This window comes from Pinus tabuliformis, chromosome X (genome assembly GCF_031772625.1).
Source record: "Pinus tabuliformis cultivar Carrire ecotype Pingquan chromosome X, CPIR1, whole genome shotgun sequence".
Taxonomy (NCBI): domain Eukaryota; kingdom Viridiplantae; phylum Streptophyta; class Pinopsida; order Pinales; family Pinaceae; genus Pinus; species Pinus tabuliformis.
Window position 1 is genome coordinate 283,999,469 of NC_142308.1, and position 6,440 is coordinate 284,005,908.

A 6,440-nucleotide genomic window follows, 5' to 3' on the forward strand; every position below is an offset into this window, starting at 1 on the left:
AAGAACCTGCAATCACAAACAAGCACACATCAAAGAACACCTGCATAGCTAATATAATAAATCATGTTCATCATAGTGATCAAGGAGTCTATGAAATAAACCATATAACACAACTTATTGAGAAAAGTAAACTTGATTGTATTAACTTTGAACAAAGAACACATTTACAATCTTGGGGCCTTGATGTTGTACAAGCTCCTCCCAGGATCTAAGCAAGAATATCATCTACTTTGACAAGCTTCACACTCTTCCCAATGAGATCAAAAGGTATGTAATCTCTCCTCTCAAGCTCAATTAGGAAGTCTAAATTCCAACAGCATTTACCCTAAAAAATATTCAGCTTTCAACCTCCCAAGTAACCAGCCCAATGCCTCATTTTATAGTGTAGAGGAAGGAAGTTACAAGGGCCACCAATGAAGGGATAGAGTCCTCCTTCAAAGGGATAAGCTCCTCACATCAAGGGGTTACCTCCTTTCATAATGGGATGCATGAACCACCAAGGAGCGAACTTGCCACCTCAAGATTCCCTCTAGAAGCTTCTAGAAATTACTCAAAGTGAGTTTTTAAGAATAAACTTCCGCCTTTTTGACTTTTACAGGGGTCCGCACCCATTCCTTTAGAGACAGAGTGGGCAGGTTCGTAGGGGACATGACCAGTGGGTGCGGGACCGCATGCAATACTAAGAGAAAGTGTGGGCCCAGAGTTTTAGAGCTTTTTAAGGGCTTTCTCTCATGTTCAAGGCTTGACATGAAGAACTGAGGCTTAAGACTCGCAAAGGAGGTAAGTATGCGTGGTGATAGACTCACACAGATTGCAGGAAGTCATGGTGACAATATTTTTTGTAACACTTGTTTTTCCCTAAACTTACATGACCTGCAAGCACACAACAATCATCAGTCTTAAAAATACAATACCTTCCATCCTCTTTTGATTCTTCAAGCACCAATCTTCCATCATAGATCTTCTAGATTTCAGCAGATCCTCCTTGTTGTGACTCTATTTCTTTATGTCTCTCCTTCTCTAACAAATCAATATGAATTTGTTCAAGTTCCCTGAACTCGTTTATCAGCTTGCCATTCCACCTCTGTTGCAATAGCTTCCACTTGACCCGTTTCTTCATTCTCCATCTGTATCTTTGATCTTCATTTGTCTTTCTTTGTAGGCCCTTTATTATTATATTTACTTCTCCTCTCATTACTGCCAGATTAATCTCTTGTTCTTCATTCTGCTGCCAGTTGCTATACTCCTGCAATCTAATGCCTTCCTCAAATTCACTCTCATGTAGCTGATCATCTCTTTTAAATTGTTGGTTTCTTCCATCTTTATCCTGCTGGATTAATACTCCTATTTCCTTCATGTCTCTAAGGATATAACTTTCTTGTTGCTCCTGATCTTCCATTTCACCTTCAAATAATCTCTGCTCAATTTCTCTGATTTCAGCATCATATTTATTAATGTTGTCTTCCGTACCTATTGTCACATCATTAAATGAAGAGTCTAAACATTTACTTGACTCTATAAATGTTTGAGACATTTCATCTTTATTATGCATGGTAGCCATAATCTCTTCTTTATCAGGTTCTAAAAGCTTCATTTCTCCTTCAAGTTCCTTGAGCAATCTTTCCGAGAACTCTATTTCCATGTGAAATCTTCCTAGCATTTCATCACAACTTTCATTCTCAGCTTCATTCCTTTCTTGGCAATCCTCTTGAGTTATCCTTTTTTCTGCACTATCATATTGCAAAGTTCTTTCATCAATTTCATCAGGCAAATTCATTTGCTTACCTTATTGGAACACCACTATGGCAATTTCATTAGACTTCTGGTCCATATCAACTTCATCTGACTTTCTTACAGCAAACAGAATTTCATTTATGAATTCTTTCTGCTATAATAAATTGACACCTTCTTGCTCTAAAAGCAGTTCTCCATCATACTTCACCTCAAGAGCTTCATTCATGTTTGTGACAGTTTCACCAGACTGTCCATCATCCTCTGCATATCCTGCAAACATACACAAACAATGCGAATTAAAATCACAAGGCTTCATTGCCTCATCTACATCCCTTGTCAACATATCTTCTAATTGTTCTGAATTATTCCAATAGTTCATGAGATCTTCAGATGACCTCTCATTATCCTCTTCACCCAGAATTTCTCCCTGTTCTGGTCTACAAATGGAAACTTCCATTTCTGCTTCTGCTTCTTTGAGGTTTTCCATCAACCACTTTACCTGTCTTTGTTGCATCCTTCTCTGCAACTTAGGCCACTTCATTGGCTTCTTCTTCAAGACCCAACCTAATCTTTGCTTCTCCTCTAGCAGCATTACTAACTCATCGACTTCTTCTCTTATCTCAATGATTTCCTTGTCAAGCTCTGCTTGACTCATCCATTTCCTACGAATTGTTTGAGCACCCTTATCCTTCATTTTGTAGCCTTCTTCTGAACCTTCCATATGACTCTCCATAGACATATTCTCTTATGTGTGAGTTCCTACACTTGCAACCAATCAACTTCCTTTTAAGTTTATCTTCTCACCAAGCTTCTCCTCTGCCTGGTCTCCAAGTTCTCTTTCCTTAGAACTTGCACTGAGCAATCTTGCTCTCTCTCTGGTTGCCACACCCCCTATTCTAAAGGACTCCTCTGTCCCTGTCTATTCCAAGCCTCAGCTCGAATGAGGTTCTGATACAATCTCTAAGAACTTCCCAAAAGTTCTTCCTATAGTCTTACTACTGTAGTCATGTGCCAAACATTGCATTCATTCAACATGCTGCGAACTTTCGTACCTTTTTAGTCATAATCTTCACAAGCAAGGCATCCTTGCTCTGATACCACTTGATGGGGAGGATAATCACACTCAAGCAATAAACCCCTTCATATACCAAACACCTATCAATACCCATGGTTTATGGCCCACAACTTCTATCAGAAGCATTATATCTATGCTTTTTCATTAAAAACTAGGGCCACACAACTTGGTCAAAAATACATGGAAACCATGGAAAACCTGACCGGAACATATAAGCCAGACTTCAAATATTATACATCCGTGTTCATAAATCATCAGGTCCGACTCATCAAAGCTACCTCTGCAACATGGTGCCGTCCTTCATTATCTCCGATCGTCGATCAACAACTTGCACGACAATCCTCCACCGTTGATCTAACACACTTGATCCGACGATTGTCAGAGATTTCAGGTGGACAAATAGCATGGAGATTATCCGCCCAAAAAAGTGGTTTCCTCTCTCCTCCTTGCTGCTACTTGTTTCTCGGCTTGTGGAATAGGCTGACTACCCTTCAATACCACTTATCACTCAGAGCCCACGTGAAATACCATTTCCTGTTGCGAAAACACTTCTTCGTTGGTTATCTTCCACGCTCTTCCACCATGCGATGACCGTTGATCTATGAGATCCAACGGATCTTGTGCATCCACTCTTCTCTTCTCGTTCTATTGATGGACTTACACCTTTCACAGGTTTCCTCTGCCATACTCTGTTTTCACACCACGACTCCATATATAACAATAATTCGTTTACTTAATGGATCGCCATCGATCCTCATAGTGATCGATGGTCGATCAACATGCCTGCAAATGGAATTTTAAATGATTAACGCATATACACAACACAACTAGAAAATGCATAAATACACAGTTCCTCTATCTCTCTATGTTCGCCGAATTCCGCCTGGATACATATGTTACACAGAATCACTAATGTAACTAGAATTTATCATATCATATTGAATCGCACAATCCATACTCGGAATTAACTCTCTGTATATAACATATAAACACATAATTACATATTTGAGGCTCTCTGTTCCTCTCTGGCCTAATTATTCTAATTAGAGCCTCTGTTTCCTCTAATCTGCTCGTAGGCTTACAATTCCATTGTGAATCCTCTCCAATCCTCCCTCTCTATCCCTTTTACAAAATAAAGGAAATACAATATATCAAAGATAACCATCTCCTCCACAACTGAAGGGATAGACTATCCATTTAGAAATCAAATCCTATCCTAATCTGAACAAACTAAACTACTTGGCTTGATCTCCATGCAGGGAAGATCAACTTGCCACCTATTGACTCTTCTCCTTAGTATTTGGCAACAAAATAACTACTTACATACTTTTCAATTTATAGAAATTAAGTAACCAATTTTTCTTCCAAACTCTCGTTAGCCACAACATGTGACCACACCATCACATTGTTGGCTAGGCCTAGATGCTCCTACATCATCCATGCTCCCTGTGAGTACATGCAGAGTCTGCAAAGATAATTTTCAAAAGAATAACATGACTCTATAACTCAACAAGTGAGTATGACCTCCCTAAGACCAAAGAATCATACATACATCAATCACCCAACCCAGAGGGGATACACCAAATTTGACTCATCCACCCAACCAAGTGGGGATATACCAATTGTTTATGCATGACTGAAAATATAGAAATTATTACATCATCCTTCCCATGCAAAGTGGGTATACAAATTACATCATACGTCCAATAGGACTCATTCAAAAATAGACTATTACAGAAGGAGACATATTACACCCTAATTCTCTACATGACCTATGCAACAATTGATATGAATATCTGAAACCATAGCTGTAATCAACAACCATAATGCCAACAATGCAGAATGTTTGATAAGGTTAATGCTCCCCCTGAGCCTGTGCTACATGTGAATTGTCAACAAATCATTCATCAAGGCATCTTCATCAATCAGATAAAAATCAATGAACAAAGCATATCAGTTAACTGGAATCATCAATATCAGATTGAGCACCCATACCAGACCCACTATTTTTCTATCAGAAAAAATATACACTCTTGTAGCCACATAAACTCACGTATATATGCGACTATCCTTCATGAAACCCGTTCATAGGAAACTTCTACTAAAAAACTATATTTAACAATAGGATGATGCATAAACTACTCCCAGATTTTGTCTGAGACATTCAAATGTTTCTCTTGGAAGCGGCTTGGTGAATATATCAACAACCTATTCTTTGTAGGGAACATACTCCAATTTAACCTTTTTTTCAAGAACTTTTTCAAGTATAAAATGGTACTTAATAAATCACCTTATTATCACATAGAATAGAGATGGGTGGAGTACATGTGATTTGAATATCTTGCAATGTTTGCATCATCGAAAGTAGTTGTGTGTAGCAATATGCAATAGCCACATATTCTACTTTAACTGTAGATAAGTCAATTGAACTGTGTTTCTTGCTGAACCAAGACACTAACCATGATCCCATGTAGAATGCACCTCAACTAGTGCTTTTTTTATCATCAACATTTCTACATTTGTATATACATGAAGAGTAAGATTTGTATCTTTTGGACACCATAGACAAAAGTCTTGAGTTCCTTGAAGATATTTGAATATTCCTTTTACTGCTTGAAGATGTGATTCCTTTGGATTTGTTTGGAACATTCCAATAATTCCTACTAGTACATGCATGATATCAAGTCTGGTAACAGTTAGATAGAGCAAACTTCCAATCATAGATTTGTATGCTGGTTGATTCACTGTAGGTGATTCATTGTTAGAATCAAGACTGCATCATGTTACCATTGGAGTACATACTGGTTTAGAATTTTCCATTCCATACTTCTTCCCAATATGCTTGAGATATTTAGTTTGTGAAAGAAAAATACAATCTTTTGATTGTTCTACTTGTAGACCAAGAAATAAGTAAGTTCACCAAGTAAGGACATTTCAAATTCTTGCTACATAACTGAAAGAAAGCTTTGACTCAAAGATTCTTCATTACTACCAAATATGATATCATCAACATAAACAACAATAATTCGTAGTTTTTCATTTTCAATCTTTGTGTATAAGTTGTTGTCTGCAGAACCTTTTGTGAAACCTTATTGTTGTAAATATTTGTCAAGAGGATAATACCATGCCCTTGGAGCTTATTTCGGACCATATAGAGCCTTTTTGAGCTTGAATACAAGTTTTTCATCCATTTTATATATTTTGAATTTTAAAAAAACTTGAAAGAGAAAGAAACATTCTTATGGCTTCAAGTATGGCAACAGGTACAAAAGTTTCTTCAAAGTCTATACCTTCTTGTTAGCATAGTCTTTACAAACAAGTCTTGCTTTGTTTCTAATAACCTTTCCATTTTCATTCAACTTATTCTTAAATATCCATTTTGTTCCTATAACATTCTTATCATGAGGTCTAGGAACTAATTCCCAAGTATCATTCTTTTCAATTTGGTCAAGTTCTTCATCCATGCTCTTAACCCAACATTCATCTTTGCTAGCTTCATTTACATTTTCTAATTCTATTGAGCATAGTAATGCTAGATAAATTGAGGTTCCTGTAAGAGTTCTTCGTGTCTGTACTCCATACCCTTTTTCTCCCAAAATTTGATATTTTGGATGATTCTTCTAAACATACC